The sequence below is a fragment of the Triturus cristatus genome, chromosome 5_1, assembly GCF_964204655.1.
Source record: "Triturus cristatus chromosome 5_1, aTriCri1.1, whole genome shotgun sequence".
Taxonomy (NCBI): domain Eukaryota; kingdom Metazoa; phylum Chordata; class Amphibia; order Caudata; family Salamandridae; genus Triturus; species Triturus cristatus.
In genome coordinates this window covers 938,143,892-938,162,632 of record NC_140587.1, presented here as the reverse complement: position 1 = coordinate 938,162,632, position 18,741 = coordinate 938,143,892, and the positions used below count along the sequence as shown (strand labels likewise).

Genomic DNA, 18,741 nt, shown 5'->3' with positions numbered 1-18,741 from the left:
AGTACTGCATCTTGTCAAGAATTGTATGTTTTAATTGTGCTTGCTGAGCTAGTTAGATTCAGATGCCACTTTCTACTCTCGCTCGAACCATGCATCTTTGCTCCTCCTCGAAGAGTTAGACTACTGAGCAAATCCAAGGACATTTACTTGACTGAATTTTTATTTGATTCTGCCTTTTAGAGGATTTTTTTCTGATACCTTCTGCTTAATTCCTCATCGCCTTCCTGATTTCCATTTAGCTCAGCATGTTGAAGAGAAAATTAATTGTATTTGACATATTTTTAATCGCTTTGAATTACACTGACCAAAGTTCATGGATGATGATCATTGAGTTATGAATAATTTGAGTTTGTAACTTTGCTAATCTGCTAAAAAACCTTCATGGTTTGCAAATCTACTCCTCTCTGACATTCTTTTAGGGCCTAATGTGCTTCACTGTAAATGATGCATTGTTGATGTTAAACCTGAGCTCGGGACTAGAGGTTCATGCACAGCTTGTACTTGAGTTTGCATCAACGGTTTGCGCAGTGCAAATGCCATTGCCGCTGCAACAAGAGCAAAACTTTGGGCCCTGGCATTTATTGTCCCACAAGTTAAGCAGTAAACAGCTTCCTTTTCCAAGCAAAATGCTGTACAAATATTGCCATTTTCTGCCATTCAGTTTAGGAGGTGACACGAATGCAAGGAAAGGAGGGTATTTTCTATGCATAGGGTCAAAGAAAGGGTCTCCAAAAGGAAAGTAGGTCAAACTCTTCTGATATAGGAAACAGAGATGTGAGTGCACTCATTAGGGTAAACAGAGCACATATTGGGTTCTTCTATTGCATGTTTTAAACGAGGAAACATTCACGTAACCATGACATAAATCGATACATGAGCTTAAGTTAGCCATGGGACAATAATTTATGTTGTGACACAATGATTGGTTTTTAGCCAATTAGCCCACAGACATTTTTAATAAAATGTGCGATAAGTTCATGGTAATGAGAGCATGAATAGTCAAGTAGCCTGTTTTAGCACATTTCACCCATCAATTTTCTACATCTCCCTGACCTCCACTCCCCTCGGGCCTTAGCTCCCTAGTAAAAATGTTTCAGTTTCTCTGTGAGGGCAACTAATGTAACCAAGGTCAGACTGGGACAGAAAATAAGCCCAGAAACAAAAATAAAAGTGTTCACGATAGCAAATCAGATACCTAAAACAGTGATCCACATTGGCAAATCGGGGTAGTTTTTTTTTTTTTTTTCAAATTGTTTTTACTGATTTTCAAGAAAGAATAATACAAAACGAAATCACAGTGAATAACAGTAATGCTGACATTAGATTAAAAAAAGAAAATTACAAAAGAATAAGAAAAAAAGACAGCAAGTTATCCAAGTGCGTTGCAGTAGGAAGTGCAGTTAGGTTAGAGATGTAAAGACATGTGATATGGGAGACTCCATGTATGTGTGCTTGCTGCTGGCAATGTTTGACGTAATATCAGGGAACTCAACAGTAAAAACCGGCCCACCAGACCACAATACAGTCCAACAAACATGGACTTGAAAAACCAGCCCTTTTAGCGCTGCCAGATTGCCCTAAAGGCCAGACCAGCCCTGTAAAGTCCCAGTAAGCTATTGTAAACGCTCAGCTAGTGATACACCAACCTGCAAGCAACAGGCATACCTCATGACCTCCGTCAAGTGCTCTGCAATCCATCGGGACTACGTCAGCGCTATATAAATGCCACAATAAAGTGAAACATAATTGCCCCCCCCCCCCAACAAATAGGCCAAACATCGTACTCTAAATGTCAATATTAGATACTATACAACACGTTGGACGCCGAGGGAAGATGGCGGATCTCCATTAGCTCCGCTTGGACGCGGTGCTATGTAGCTGTGTGGAAGGCTTCCCAGCGAGCTGCGGTTGCTGTCTCCAGAAGAATCTGCCATCGGAACATGTCGTGATTCGGAATTGCCCTTCGTCGGCTGTTTTCATCATTCCTATCACCCGGAGACGTGGCGGTCTGAATTCCTGAGGTAATCCTCGACGGTGGCCATTTTGTATCGAGGCGCCCGTATCTTATTCCTGCAGCACCGCGTACGCATTTTCTGGATCCAGTCATGCCTTGATGCTTTAATGCTTCATTTTTCTCCGAGAGGGAGTCTGTTCTAAGTTCAACAGTTGCCAATATCCCCTGGCCATGCTTGTTCTGTACTGTTTTTCTCTCAGGAGAAGGTCTCATAATTTTGTCTTTTCTTCAGAGCAGCCGTGATTAACCCCTATGTTCTGGTATTTTCAGAGCTACAGGCTGGATGCGATTCAGCTTTATTTATTTTATTTGTTCTAAGGTGATGCTGTAATGGCTTTATGAGACTCTTCGTCAAATTTTACAGCGTATGAGAGAATTCCGCATATTTTTTCCCGCCAAGAAGGTGTCTAGTCAAATTGCCAAGATGTCTAGTGACTCTCATCCTCCAAGTAAAACGTCTTTTTCTGGCGCAAAGCCCAAAAGGCAGAAGAATGACCCGCCTTCACCTATTCTTTCGTCACAAAGTCCAGTTCTAGATAATATACTAGAGGAAGTGCGTGGTCTTCAACCCTTTATGGTCGCCACGAACGAAAAATTGCAACAAATAGAGGACCGATGGATTGTCATGGAAGGTAGGGTGACTGAGTTAGAACAGCGCGTCAGTGACGTTCAGGATGTTGCCACAAAAATACCGTTATTGGAACAAGAGATTCACAAACTAAAGCTCCATACTGAGGACTTGGAGAATCGTAATCGAAGGAATAACCTCCGTCTTTTTGGCTTGCCAGAGAATATTGAGGGTCCTGATATGGTGCTTTTCCTTCGAAAATTCCTTCATGATCTCTTGGGCCTTCAGTCATCTACACCCTTGAATATACAGAGAGCTCACCGCTTAGGTCGCCTTCAATCGAATTCCACCAAACCCCGTGGTATTATCATGCTTTTTCTGGAGTTCACAGAACTTATGACTGTACTTAAAGCAGCTAAACTTAAACGTCACCTATCGTGGTCTGGTCACAATATTTTTATCTCACAAGATGTCTCCAATGCGACCAACGCTCGACGCAAGGAATTCCTTGCACTGCGTCCACAAATGAGACACTTGAATATCCAGTATGGCATTCTCCATCCCTCCATCTGCAAGATCACCCACGACGGCCAGACAAGATCCTTTGATGACCCGGGAAAATTGAAACTGTTTCTTAATAACATCTCCTCTCGGAATATGGACACTAATCATTGAGTGCTTCTTCTTATTGCTGCTTTAGTGTTGTGCTCTCAACAGCTCTTTTCTGGTTACCTTAGATACTTCGTATATATAGCTTTCCATATGCTCTATTACGTATTGTATGTTTGTTAATCACGTTTTTTCTTCTTCGATTATTGGCTCTTCCTGTTCAATTCTCTCTTCTTTCCCTCATATCGTCTTTTCTTTGCTCCTTTCTTACAAGTACCAGGTTTATCCCTGCTTCCAATCTTATCCATGTGGTTTATACCGCTGTCTTCTCTCCAGTCTCATCACGCTCCAACTTCACTTTTTTATTGATGTCCTTCAGGTCTGGACTCTTTTCCTTGACCTGTTTTCTTTCTCTGCTTTCCTATACTCTCTACGTCTGCTTACCTTCTTTCCTTCCCCTGTTCTTTCTCACACTCTCTTACTTCAGTCTTCCTTTGGTTGGTGCGTCACTCCTTTCCTCTTTCGAGATTTCCCATGTTTCCTCTTTGCTTTTTTCCCTTCACTTCACCTCGGTTGTGACGCTTTTAGACCTCTCTTTATTTATTACATTGCTAAAGGCTTGTTGATTTTTTTTAGTAATGTGGTTTTATGTTCTGTTGCTTCCTTTTGTAACCTCTATGCGCATTTTGTCTTCCAGTGTCGTTTTGTCCTTGAAGTTTTTCCTCATCATGTGTATCTCATTCCCCTGACCCTCGCGTATGTGTAATTTTGTTACGTGGAACGTCCGTGGTCTTGGAAACCCTGTTAAAAGACAAAAGGTAATTTCTCATTTATCTAAACTCAACTCTCAAATTTCCTTTCTTCAAGAAACTCATTGTAATGATGTCGAGTCGCTGAAATTAAAAAGGCAGTGGGTAGGCCAAGTTGTTTTTTCTCCTGCTGTCAACAAAAAAGGGGGGGTTGCCATACTGTTCCACAAAACTTTATCTGTGCAAATTATTTCTTCTCAAAATGATGATGCAGGTCGATGGGTAATGGCCAAGATTGTTTTATACAATAAAACGCTAGTTTTGTTAAACATTTATGGCCCTGTGAAACCGGATCCAAAATTTTGGAATGATATCAAAATTCTCCTCTCCATTGCTGACTGTCCTAATATTATTGTAGCAGGCGACTTTAATCAGTGGTTGGATCCTTTTTCGGACCGCTTATCAAAGTACAAATTTCAACCGGATAAGACCCATAAATCCTTTCAATCGGCCATTGCCTCTCGCCCAATGTATGATGTCTGGAGAACCTGTAACCCTGATTTGTTGGAATATACGTTCTTTTCTAATGTACACCAAACCCGATCCAGAATTGATTATATCTTGGTTAGCAAATCCCTTCTTCCATCTATCCAAAAATCTGAAATTGGCTCTATCTTTATCTCAGATCATGCCCCTGTCTATGCTGTTTTTGACCTTTCACTTACCTCCACCAAATTTAATCGCTGGAAGTTCAACACTCACCTGCTATCGGATACAGTTTATCTTAAAGAAGCCACCTCCTTTATTAACGAATTTTTTACCTTTAACAACCCATCAGACACTTCCATTCCTAACAACTGGGATGCTTTTAAGGCGGCTCTCCGTGCTTTCACTATTTCCTTTGTGTCCCGGAAAAAGAAGGCCAATGTGAAAAAGTATGAGGACCAATTACAACAGCTCAAAAAATTAGAACATGACTATTTCTCCTCCAAAAATGCTGACTCACTTAAGAATTTAATTACAGCCAAAACCAACCTTAACAAAATTGCGACTGTTGATGCCTGCAATGTTTTACTTAGAATTAAGTCTAAATTTCATGGAGGGCAAAATAAAGCAGGTAAAATGCTAGCGAATTATTTAAAAATTCGCTCTGAACGTAAGACCATTGGTCCGATCATGGATGAATCCACCAATAATCTGGTGTCCTCTGATGAAGAAATTGCAGCGGTCTTTCATGACTATTATCGATCTCTTTATTCAGACGACACATTCCCCTCCTCTCACAACCTTGATAAGTTTTTTTCTGGACTCCCTGCTCCCCCGTCTCTGAATGCTGAGTTTTCCGCTTTAGAGGCGGATATTACTTTACAAGAGATACTTACTGCCCTACAAGCTTTAAAGAAGTCAAAAGCCCCTGGTCCGGACGGCTTACCGGTAGAGTTTTATTGTACTTTCAAATCTTTGTTTGCCCCTAAATTATTGCAACTGTTTAATTCCTTCATTACTGATGCGAAAGCATCTGGCTCCTTTATGGATGCCTTGATCGTCATTATCCCTAAGCCTGATAAGGACCACTCTTTTTGTAAAAATTTTCGCCCAATCTCCCTAATTAATTACGACTGCAAGATCTTCGCTAAGATTATTGCGTCTCGGCTTGATTCTATCATACCCCTTCTGAGTAAGACTGACCAGGTGGGTTTTGTCAAAGGTAGACTGGTTCCGATAATGCTAGAATGTTCATGAATATCCTGTCCCATGGTAAAAATTATAAAGATCCTCTGGCTGCTTTGTCTCTGGACGCTGAAAAAGCATTCGATCGTATAAATTGGCAGTTTATGTTTCATACACTACAATGGTTTGGTTTTGGCCCTAATTTTATTTCTTTTATCAAACTGTTATACTCTTGTCCGAGGGCTAGTATTTTTGTTAATAACCAATTTTCTCAATTTTTTCCCCTATCTAGAGGCACCAGACAAGGTTGTCCTCTCTCCCCATTACTTTTTATCCTGTGTTTGGAACCCTTCCTTGAGCGTATTAGAACCAATTCCAAAATTAAAGGTTTTGCCTCTGCTTCTGTTGAAACTAAATTATCTGCCTACGCGGATGATATATTGGTATACATGTCCAATCCTAATGAATCCCTTCCCCCTTTTTTAGAGGAAGTCCGCCTTTACTCTTCCATTTCTGGGTACAAACTTAACCTATCTAAAACAGAGGTTCTCCCTTTAAATTCGATATGTTATCAATTTATGTTTGCGGATACTGCCTTTGCATGGTGTCCCTCCAAAATTAAATACCTTGGCATTTGGTTTGCCTCTAATGTAGCGGATACTATCAAATTTACGTTTAACGCACTAATGAATAAATTGAAATCTCTTCTGCTCGTGTGGTCCCCTTTATTTTTATCATGGTGGGGTAGACTAGATACTATTAAGATGATGGTCACTCCTCATATCCTTTACACGGTTTCTATGCTCTCTGTCAAAATCCCTAACACATTCTTTTCCCAATTAAACTCTCTATGTATTAAATTTTTATGGAACAATAAGCACTCCCGCATTGCTTTGAACAAACTTATTCGCCCCAAAGAAGAGGGGGGAGTGCGCTTCCCTAATTTTAAAGTATACCACTCTGCTTTCTTGATTAAACAATCTTTCTCATTGGCCTTCGATTTCGGGGATACGCCTATTCCTCGTTGGATTATCTTTGAGCGGTCGCTCCTAAAAGAGTTTCAGTTTCAGCATGTTACATTTATGTCCAACTGCACCTTTTTGTCTAAAAGTCCTGTATTAAAATACTCCCGTGAATTGCTGTACAATACATTTCTTAAAGATCTATCCCCTATCCAATGTTTTTTAATCTCCACCCTATGGTATAACAAATTTCTAAAATATAAAGGTAGATCTTTCTATTACAAGTACTGGAAGGAAAAGGAGATTTTTTTTGTGCATCAGTTTTTGAATGGGTTTTCTATCATCTCCTTCCAAGAACTACAGACACGATATCAGCTCCCTGACTCCTTTTACAAGGAATACATTATTATCTCTAATGCTATACAAACCCAATTAGCTACTTACTCTCTCCCATCAGTTCCGCCCCCTTTAATACCCTCTTCACCATTATATTCTCTATTCCCGGCGCATAAACTTAGGGCTGCCACTGTTTATAAGTTATTGTTATCTAATGCTAATGTTCGCTCTAAGTCCAACATTGAAAGTACATGGGAAACGGACCTATCCATCTCTCTTTCTATTGATAGTTGGGACAAATTATGGTCGAAATTATTTAAAGTTTCGGCTGCAGCCAGGATAACCCAATCTCTGTTTTTTCTGTATCACAGAGCCATTATTACTCCTGTTGCTATTTGTAAGTTTTCCCCTACATCCTCTCCCCTTTGCTGGTCCTGCTCTACCGAAACTGGTACATTAGTTCATCAGCTATATGAATGTGCATCTGCTCTATCTTTTTGGAATTCAATTTGGAATGTATGCATGTCAGTTTTCAACTTTAATGCAACCTTAACTTTTGTTAATATCTTTTTAGGTTCTTTAGCTCCTGATATGGAAACTGTTTTACCTAATTCTAGGTTATTTGATCTTTTTATTGCATTAGCATTTAAAGTGATCCTGTCTGCATGGAAAGACAATTCTAAACTGTCGTCAATTACTTGGTGGAATTTTATTTGTGACAAACATAGGATTGCTTCTGTTTCCTCCTCTTCTGTTTCCCAAAAAATCAAAGCTGATCTTCTTTGGCTCCCTTTTACTACTTATCTCTCCTCGCACCCTCCCATGTGATAATTCATTCTCTTTTCATTTTCTTCTCTCTCTGGTTTTCTCTTTTCTCTTTCCCTCTCCTCTCTTTGGTCTTTTCTCTTTTCTTCCCCCCTTTTCCTCCTATCCCATTTATCAGTGCCTTTTCCTTAAATTGCCCTATTATTGATCCTTTTTTGTTTGCCCAGTTATTGTTAACCAACTTCGTTTATATACTATCTCTTTATGGCGCTATATTGGAATATTTGTTTATTGTAGCATTTGTTTTTCTTTTTCTCTGAAAATTCAATAAAAACTTCTTAAACAAAAAAAAAAGATACTATACAACACATTCAAGACGAAGTTGCCTTGTCAAATCACAGGCTATCCCTCAGCTCCCCCATTTTTAGGTCTCGCCTGACCCAGCGGATGCGCTGGGTCAGGCGAGACTTTTTGTGAGGGCTCAAAAAAGTGCTACCACTGTAGCCTAGAGCTACAGTGCATGTGCGCGGACGCGCGCGCATCACTTTCGCGGCCGCACGGCCGCTTTGATGTTCTCTTCGCTTTTTTATCCTGTTTATTACTTCTATGTAGTAATAGTGGCACCCGTGCGCCGCCATTACTACAGAGCAGTAATAAACAGAAACAAGCATTGGCATAGCCAATAGGTCTCGCTTTTGGGACCTTATAAGTATTTAGTTATGCAACTGTTGCATGGCTAAACACTTATAAGGTCCCAAAAGCGAGACCTATTGGCTATGCCAATGCTTGTTTTACCGTGTCGTGGGGCTAATGCAAGCAGTATTGCAATACTAATGGTGTTCGTGTTGCTGTTATATTTTTGGAAATTATGGTGGTTCAGGTTTTTTTCCCCTGCAAACTCTCCATAAAAGCAACCAGTGGAGCGGAGATTTACGCACAAAGTGCCAATTTTAATCAATCCCCTAGGAAAACAGAGTTCTGTTCACTGGCATAATAATACAATTTTTAACCGTTTTTAAAATGTATCGCTGCTACCATGATAAAGTTATTTTTTTGTTTCTCGTTAATTTAATTTATATTAAAAGCAATGAAGACTAAGTGGTATTTTTAAAATGCGGTAAACTGTCTTTTATATGTTTGTAACTGTTTACTTGGATTTTTATATAGCGCCCAGAAGGTCTTAAAGAGAGACACATCGCTTTACAGCAAAATACACATAGAGAAATCGAACAAAACAAATAGGAGCAAAACAGGTAACGAAGGAAGGGAAAATCAAGTGCTGGAAAGCTTGACATGTTATAAGTTAAGATGTGTCTGTAAAAATGAGAGAATATATACACATGCAAAGAATTTCAGCCATAGTCAAACAATGCCCTGCAGTATTGAAGCCGCTTTCGGGAACTTTAATTTTTTTGTGTTTAGAAAGCTTTATTAAACAGTTAAAGAAAAGGTGGCACATAGTACAAAATTATTTTTAAAAAAAAGAGAATAAAATAAAAATACAAAGGTTAGCACTTTCAGAAACATTTTAAATCAGTAGAAAATCTTTCAGTTGTTACTTGAAAGCTGGATGCGAGGATATGGTCCTGATATGAGGGGTAAGTGAGTTCCATATTTGAGGCACACAGCCTGGGAAGGAATGACTCAGAGTGCATATTTAATTGAATGTGGGGACTTCACGAAGAAGAGGGTCAGCGCTCTGAGGCGGACAATTGCTGCCGCAATGCTTCAGTTTGCTGGCCAAGTAATAAAACTGGGCAGTATGTAAAATCACAAACAATGGAGGTAGTTTTGTACCTGGACGTGCCTTCAAGCAGAAGTCAGCCAAGAGAGGACAGGACAGGGGAGATGTGGTGAAAGTGACCAGAAGATGGGGGTCAGACCAGCAGCAACATTCAGAAAGGCTTTGATGAGGGCTAAATGAGTTTTAGGAATACCAGAAAGAATAAGGTTGCCTTAGTAAAATCTGTAAAGTGCCATGACTTGGATGACACCTCGAAGGCCTTACTCAGGAAGACAGGGTTTGATCACACAGATGAGTTTACTGCAATGGTTTATTAACTAAGCAATATAATTGATTGATATAGGTACCCATATCTGTCATGAAAGACCACATTGGAGCCAGAATCAATAACTATATGTATCAGAGTGCAATATCAAAGCATGTTCACTGTTAATTCATTCACAGTACTAGATGTAACTGGGTGCAATAACACAGAGCATCACTAGAAGTCACTGTGGCGTCAAGCACAAAGTAGGTTACTTAACCCCTTCAGCGCGGCGCGGATTTCCGCGCCACGCTGAAGATTCCGTGCGCGGGCGGGGCCATGATGGAACGGTTCCGTCATAAGCACAGCCCAACCGACGTGCATGACGGAACCGTTCCGTCAAGCGCGTCGAAGGGGTTAAAGTCGTTGTGGAGGCTGATTTTCAGGGACCTGCTCTAAGCTCTTTTGGAGAAGAGGAAAGTTAAGATGAGTTCTGCGTCATCTGTGATGGCCACCCAACGCCCCACTCATTTGCACCTTGAATAGGAACAATATAATTGCAAAAAATGCAATGTCTGAAATAATTTCACGGAGATGTGATAATCTCTGTAGTTTACTAAAACGTAAATGACATAATATACTCTCCTCTCGTAAACCTTTCCGACTACTGTGTTTTTGGTTTTTATATATATTCCAATTTTGCTTAAAAAGTATATTTCCGGTAGGGACACTACACCTTCATCATTCAATTTAGAGAACTGACCTACAAATAGAATACGATTTATGTACAGGGTACACCAGTACTCAGAGAATTAATTGGTATGAGTTTTGTATGTTGTGCAGTAAGAGGTAAACGAATCATGTGTTCTTTTAGGAACAAGCATTGGCAAAACCAGTAGATGTGGATTTAAGTTGCTGACGCAAAAAGCATTAGTACGTTTGAGCAGAACACATGAAAGGGAGTCATCAGCAGCAGACAGAGAGGGCTATAGCTGTAAAGTAGCTCCTTGTTCAGTCCAATGCAAGCACTCGAGTGGAGGCGGAAGCATATACCCGAACAGCCAACTGCATTGGATGAGACATAAATACATCGCTGGGGTGAGCCAAGACTTGCTTGACAAAGTCTTAAGCCAATGGCTGAAGAAAGGAAACAGCTTAATGGGACAGACCTAAGGACCACACTATGAATACTGTTATTGAGTGCTGTACAAAGAGAGGTATTTAGCAGGATCCCGGACATGACAGCTATTATTGAGCTATATCCAGACCTTCCCCACTGAGAAGTTCTGCATGTACCCCAGTGCAATTTTCCAACACAAAGTCAGCAGTTCACCTCCAGAGGGTTAGGGAGGGCTTATATTTTCAGTTTTCAGCTGGGCCCATCCTAACTACCTCACTTAAAAGGGCCATTAGCACCGCTGTTGTAGGGATCTCACCATGGCTGGAGCCAACTATGCCTTAATGCCTTGATGCCAAAGCACCGAAGAACAAAGACAGTCAGCTTGACACTTCGCAGCTACGATTCGCGAGGCGGGCTTTCGACTGTGTAAACCATGTATGCAAGACATATGTACGCGCTGAAAGAGCGTTAGATATAGCTGTCAATTAGTAATTATTCTAAGGACAATGTATATAGGACTTCTTAATAAGTGTTTATTACTATCAAAGGTAAACCTTTTAAGAAACCTTAAAATGAAAATAAAACTTGAGAAAAAAAGACTTGAGAAAAAAATATTAAGGTTCTAAACCTCTGCATGCAGAATCTAGATGTTCGCTCATAATGCACTAAGCTATTTGTACCACCAGAGATATATTATCCTTATCAACTCCTGGAACTTGCTGGGTATAGAAAGATTTCTGCAGAAGATTTCTTTATACTTTAACATATTTTGAAATAGTGCCTATAGGTGACCAAAAAAATAAGTCCACACATGTACCTTTGATTTTTTCCTCCTTGCAGATTTACCTGGAGCAGAGCTTCCAAAAAAGATAAACGTATAAGTTAGCAACCAAGGGCCACATGTACGACCGTCAGGTTTTGCGACTCACAAATTGCAATTTTTAGCAACTCACAATTTGCAACTCGCAAAACATGATGTACAACAGTGTCTCAGACACTTTTTGCGATTAACAAATATTTCAGGAGGAGGAGCCTAGCGCGCATCCAAGATGGTCGCGTGAGCACAGGGCTCCCCGGACCCTTTCTGCTCCTCGGAATATATCCTGAGACTATCCTGATTTGGTGTATGGAATCTGGGAGATGAAGACCAGCTGATCATATATCTCTTTTCAAAACTCTAATCGGACCTGGGAATCCTGAGTTATCGTCGCCGGAACTTTTGGGACCCACCCGACGGAGGTGGCCGGGGTGAAGGTGACCCGTGGGGCCGGGCTGCAATTGAACAACAGCGGCCTCAGCGCGGTGCCAGTTACCGATTCAGCACTTTCGGTTTCGGTTTTGGCCTTCAGGAGATCAGCTGGCGTGCGTGCTCAAGGTGGCGAGGTGCCTCCCGGGCCTCTGCCCGAGGTTTGCTTTCATCTGCTACTGGCGGGTCTGACGCCTCCGGCCCCTACACCGACGGTTTGTGGTCCTTTCGCTGGCACCCCGCGCACCCCTTGATCGGAGGTCCCATTGAGTGACTGCGCTCACATGGCGGGCAAAGGGGGTCCGGAGGGGCGCAAGACCAAGGCTTCACTGCGCGGGGGAGCGGTCCAGAGCAACAACATGGACCGCTATACCCAGGGCAGGAGGTCCCCTGGCGCTGCTGGCCTCTCCCCGGATGCTGCAGGGGGAGGCACGACCGTCGCTGCGGAACCTTCCCTGCAGGACATTATGGGCGCCATCGAGGGCATCAGGGAAACCATCGCGACGCAATATGAGGCCCTGGCCCGTAAGATCGACACTGTCGCGATCGACGTCACCCTGATTCGGGCCGACCTCTCTAAAACCAACGAGAAGGTCCAGGCCCTTGATGCACGGACCTCCACCCTGGGTGCGGAGGTGTCGGATCTGCGGGCCGCGCTTGGGGACATTAGAGTGGTCAACGACCATATGGCCCGGCGGCTTGAGGACTTCGAGGGACGGGCCCGACGCAACAATATCCGCATCATTGGGGTACCGGAGTCCTCCGACAGCCGCCCGGTGGACCTCGTGGTCGAGGAACTTATCCTGCAACAGCTGTCCCCGGTTGGCCTAAGCAAATTCTTCGCTGTGGAGCGGGCCCATCGAGTTCCGGGCGGCCGGCCGCGGCCGGGGGCCCCCCCGAGGCCTATCGTGGCTAAACTGTTCCACTACAGGGACCGCGATGCTATTCTGCAGGCTTCACGGACCCGTGGCCCGGTCCGCTACGAGAACTCGACCATCAATTTTTATCCGGACTTCACGCAACTGGTCCAGAAACAGCGGATGGGATTCCAAGGGGTGAAGCGCCGTCTCCGCGAGCTAGGCCTGAAGTACTCAATGATCTACCCGGCGAAACTTCGAGTGGAGCATGGAGAGCGGACAGCCTTTTTTGACTCTCCTGTGGCCGCAAGTGACTGGCTGGACTCGCTGCCGGACGGGGGTGGCCGGCCCGGGCCCTCTGGGGGCACCGCAGGTGACGGGTCCCCTTAGACTGACCTTTGGTCCTTACTTTTTGCGGCTTGGCACTGTACAGTTGGGTCTTACTTCTTTTGCATACTGTGCTTTACCAGGACCCGTGAGGGGTGCGGGCGGGTACGGGTCCCTTTCCTCCTCCGGGGTCTTTTTGTAGAATGGGGTTAATGGGGCGACAGGCACACTGCAAGTTGGGGGGGGTCTTTGGCCCGCAGGGGTGCAGGGTGGGGGGCGTTGGACTTGGGGTGGGGTTGGGGGGGAAGAGGGGTTGTTTAGTTGTGTGTTTTTTGTTTACAAGGCGAGGTATTGATTTTTATCCATATTTGGGAGCGGTGCTGCGGGCTGGGGGCCTCTTGAGCTATTGGATGGGATGGGGGGAGACGGGTTGAGGCTTATGTCATGGAACGTCAATGGGTTGGGGGACCGTATTAAGCGGGGTGTTGTACTGCAATATTTGCGTCGTTTGACTCCTGATGTGGTGTTTCTCCAGGAGACGCATTTGGTCGGCAATGTCTGCCATGCGATGAACAGGGGGGGATACCGCCTCGTAGCCCATTCTGGTTTCACAACTGGCTCCAGGGGGGTGGGCATTCTCCTGCGAACCTCCCTTCCGGTGGAGATCACGAGGATAGTCTCGGATGACAGGGGGCGCTATGTGTGTTTGACTGGGAGGTGGGAGGGGCGGCCCCTTACCCTGGTTTCAGTCTACGTCCCCCCGGGCCTCCAGAACTCCACCTTCACTGACTTGGGTCGAATGCTGCTTGACCTTCCGGACGGCCTCCTGCTCATGGGCGGGGACTTTAATTCTGTGGTTTCGGGTGAACTGGATCGTCACCCACCTAGGACCCTCCCCGCTGCCCAGTCATGGCTGGGTGGGATGTTGGAGACCTTCGGCTTGGTGGATAGTTGGAGACTATTGCATCCGACCCAGTGTCAGTTCACCTTTCATTCGGGGGCGCATGGGAGTCTCTCCAGGTTAGACTACTTTCTTATGCCCGCGGCGCAGACTGGTCGGATTCGAGAGGTCAGACACCTGGCGCGTGGTATCTCCGACCATTCTCCGCTGTGGCTTCTCTTTGACACCGGGTCGCGGTCCGCAGGTCGGATAGCTCCCATTAACCCCTGGTACCTGCGGGACCCTGTGACTCGTGACAGCCTGGTTAAGGCCATGGACCAATACTTCAGTGAAAACGAGGGGTCGGTGTCGTCTGCGTTGTCCCTTTGGGAAGCCTTTAAAACTGTGCTACGCGGACACGCCCTCGCCCAGATAGTGGTGGCCAAGAAGGTTAGGAGCGAGGCGGTGGTAAAGCTGGAGACTGACATCTCGGGGCTGGAGTCGGCCCTGGAGGCGAATGTTACTCCGGACGGACTACATGCCCTTAGCCTGAAACAGTTCGAATATAGGTCCCTGGTCACTGACGCGGCCAAAACTATGTATAGGGAGCGGCAGGGCCGATTGTATGACGCGGGGGACAAGGCGGGTAAGTTGATTGCGTGGCTGGACAAAAAAGAGAGAGTGAATCGTGTGGTCCCCGAGTTGCGTGCTGCGGATGGTGTGTGTGTGACTGAGCCGGATGAGATTGTGGAATGCTTCGCTGATCACCTCCGGGCGGTGTACTCCCCGGTGACTGACAGGGACGAGGATGACTCTCGCCTCCTACTGAGAGATATTGCTCTGCCCGGCCTGTCCGTTGAGAACCGGGAGCGGTTGGACGCCCCCTTATCGTCGGATGAAATAGCGACCGCGATTCGTTCCCTTCGCTCGGGCAAGGCTATGGGTCCTAACGGTCTGCCCATTGAACTATACAAATTGCGTCCTGATAAGCTTGCGCCCTTCCTCGGCCGCATGTTCCGCGACTCTCTTGCGGCGGGTTCCCTTCCTGCCGACCAGCGCTTGGCCACTATAGTCGTTATTCCCAAGGAGGGCAAGCCTCGTGACCGCTGTACCTCTTACCGGCCTATTTCACTGCTCAATGCGGAGCCTAAAATCCTGGCGAAAGTCCTGGCCAATCGATTGTTGAGTGTAGTGTGCGACCTTATTCATCCGGACCAATGCGGCTTTATCCCGCACCGCAACACCGCTCTTAACTTGCGGCGTCTGCACGGGGTCCTCGCCAGGGCGGAGTTCCTCCCCGAACCGGCCGTGCTGGTTTCTTTGGATGCCACGATGGCATTTGACACTATTGAGTGGCCATTCCTCTGGGCCGTCTTGGATAAATTCGGCTTTGGAGAGGGATTTATTGGCTGGGTGAGGCTCCTTTACACGGGACCCATGGCTCAAGTGGTGGTGAATGGGCGGGTCTCTCGGCCCTTTGCCCTTGGCAGGGGCACGAGGCAGGGGTGCCCGTTGTCCCCGTTGCTTTTTGCTCTCGCCCTGGAGCCACTCGCTGCCTGGCTCCGTTGGGAGCCCTCGCTTAGAGGGATCCGGTGGGGCCCGGGCTTTGAAGATCGGGTCTCGCTGTATGCGGACGACATTCTCCTGTACCTCACCTCACCGCGGCAGTCACTCAACGTCCTCTTTGACGTTCTGACCTCCTTTGGGAACAATTCGGGTCTCACGATCAATTGGTCTAAATCCTGCGTTTATCCCATCGCTGGTGGTCCTCCTCTCCTGCCGCCTCGGCTCCCGATTCAAATATCTCTGAGCGGCTTTAAGTACCTGGGGATATACGTTTCGCTGGACCCGGTGGCTCGCTACGAGCAGAATCTTCTGCGTCCACTTCGGCGGCTGCGGGAGGACACGGCCCGGTGGTGCAGGCTGCCCCTGTCCCCGCTGGGTCGGGCCGCGCTGTTTAAAATGATGTCCCTTCCCAGGTTCCTCTATGCACTCCAGAACTCCTTTGACGTTATCCCAGTGGCCTACTTTCGGGAGGTGGAGAGCCTGCAGAGGAGACTGGTGTGGAACGGCCGGGCGCGTATTGCTCTTGCCAAGCTCACTCTCCCCTGGTATGACGGGGGCATCGCGCTTCCTGACATTCGCAGGTACTATTGGGCCTCGCAGCTATCTGCCATTAACCACGCCACGTATGCGCCCGGCTTGAATCCGGCGTATGAGATGGACAAGTTCCTGCTTCCCGGCGGGAACTACAACAGGGCACTTTATTCCCGCCTGGCTGACCGGACCCTTACGGGTCCTACTAAGATTGCTGTGCGGACCTGGAGGGCTGCCACTGCGGCCACGGGCTGGAGTGAGCGAATGACATGTGCTACTCCCTTGTTTGCCTCCGACCGCCTGGGCAGCTTGTGGACCACCAAGGGGTTTGACCAGTGGGACACGATTGGTATCAGCAAAGTGGGAGACCTGTGGCACAAGGGCGCGGTCAAGACTTTCGCGGTGCTCCAGGCCGAATACGAGCTGACCGACAGGGAGTTCTTCCGTTACGCCCAGGTTCGACACGCCCTGCTCTCGGTCTTCGGGGAGGGGACCAAGATCCCTGTTTCCTCGCCCCTCGAGGACCGCGTACTTGACGGACATGTCCCTGATAGTACTATTTCTTTAATTTATAAAAAATTGATTAATCACCGGGCGGATCTCCTGGTGCGCCTTCGGGAGGCTTGGACTGGGGATGGGGTTGAATTGGACGACGAAGACTGGCAGTCTGCACTGTCGTCCCCCAAGGAGGTTGCCATTCCGGCTCGTCTCCGGTTGGTACAGCTCAAGATTCTCCACCGGGTGTATGTCACGGGTCCGCGCTTGGTCGCGATGGGATTCTCCGACGACGGACTCTGTAAACGAGGCTGCGGGCTCAGCGCCACCTTTCTTCATATCCTTTGGGAGTGTCGCGAGGTGGCGGACTACTGGCGCCGGGTCCACACGGTTATGGGACAGGTCACCGGGGTTGTGCTGCTGCCGGAGGTGCGTCGCTGTGTCCTGAATGTGTGGGAGCCCAATGACTACAACGCGGCTCAGACTCGATGGGCGGCCCTAGGGAACATGATTGCCAAGAGGGATATAGCGCAACTTTGGGGCGCTCAACGGCCGCCCACCGTGTCAGTATGGAAGGAGAATATGGACTGGTGTATGTTTCGGGAGAAGACAGTGTATGTGGCCCGTGGCAAGCCGGGGGCATGGGGTAGAATTTGGGGTCAATGGAATGCGTATCGCGGAGGCATCTGTACGCCCCCCCTGGTAGACACTGATATCGCCATGTCCCCCTGACCCTTGACGGCTCCTAGCGCTTTTTGTAACAACCACATATGGACGTTCATCTCCCTTGACCCCCTTCCCCCCCCCCCTCCGTCCCCGGCCTCCCGGTACTCCTCTCTTTAGCGGATTGCTCAAATGTTCTGACTGGAGTCTCCCGGGGGGAGCCTGAACCGCACTGGTATCCCTCGTAACTCGCCTTTTGTTTTTATTGTTTTTCTTTTTGTTTCTGTTATTGTTGGACTGACGCTTGCTGTTCTTCGAGGACTATCTTGAGCCACTGCGGGGCAGTGCCCTGGGAACGGATTGCAGCCTTGATATGTGTATATTTCCTTATGTACCTAGCGGCCGGCCCGGGTGGTTGTAGGCCCATACTTGTAACCGAATTATTGTTCAATAAAAACTTTTTCCAAAAAAACAAAAAAAAAACAAAAAAAAAAAACAAATATTTCAAATATTGATGAAGCAGGTCGCTATTTGCGAACCATTGGGAATGGCCTGCACTAACATGGATGGTGGCCTGCTGGCATCAGCAGACCACCATGTCTGTGACTACTTTTTAAATAAAGCAGTTTCTTTATAAAGGTTTTTTTTTTTTTAATGTATGTTTTCCTTTTTGAAAAATGTAATGCATTTCCAAAATGAAAAGGTTTCTTTTCATTTTAATTTTTTTTTGTTTTTTTTGCAGAGGGCATTGGTCCGTGGGACTACTACCTGCTTTGAAAAAAAATTGGCACCCCCATTCACAAAGGGGAAGTGGTCCCTTGGAACCCCTTCCAGTTTGCGAATGGCACTTTTGTTACTAATAGGTCAGTTTGACAGCTTTCCTGACAAACCTCAAAAGGCCTTGAATGCTACGGGTGAGTGAGGTCACAATCTCGATGTAAGCTGTGAGCGAAGTAAACATTGCTAAACACTGACTAGTCAACGTAGGCTCACTTTTAACATGAATAGTTATACAAGTGCCTTAAAACCTCATGGCTCAAGTATTCCGCCTTTACAGTAAATGTTGAACATCAAAAAAAGCAAACCGACGTTATCTTTAACGGCCTTCATACAGAGAACCAAGCAGAAGCTTGCCAGAACATTTACATGCACATCCACTTAAAGAAAGAATGTAGGCAAAATGTTAAATTCCATAAAATTAGTCTTCAAGGTGCTCTCAAGCAAATCATCCCCCTCTGCCTTTGGAGGACAAAACGGAAATCCAAAAGAGACAAACGGCTCTCAGGACTCCACAAACTTTTTAAACAGTTTAAAAAGTTATCTTTACCGGCCCTTGCTTGCCCCATGCCTCGGGGCTCCAGGAAACACTACATTTCATCACCTTCGAGCGTGCC

The 18,741-nt window shown here is 46.0% G+C and overlaps 1 protein-coding gene across 9 annotated transcripts in view; it reads right to left on the bottom strand.

Annotated features, from left to right (window-relative positions):
* RIPOR2 (RHO family interacting cell polarization regulator 2) overlaps positions 1-18,741 on the bottom strand; it is a 497,105-nt gene that overhangs the window by 226,790 nt on the left and 251,574 nt on the right. The gene's annotated exons all lie outside the window — the stretch shown is intronic.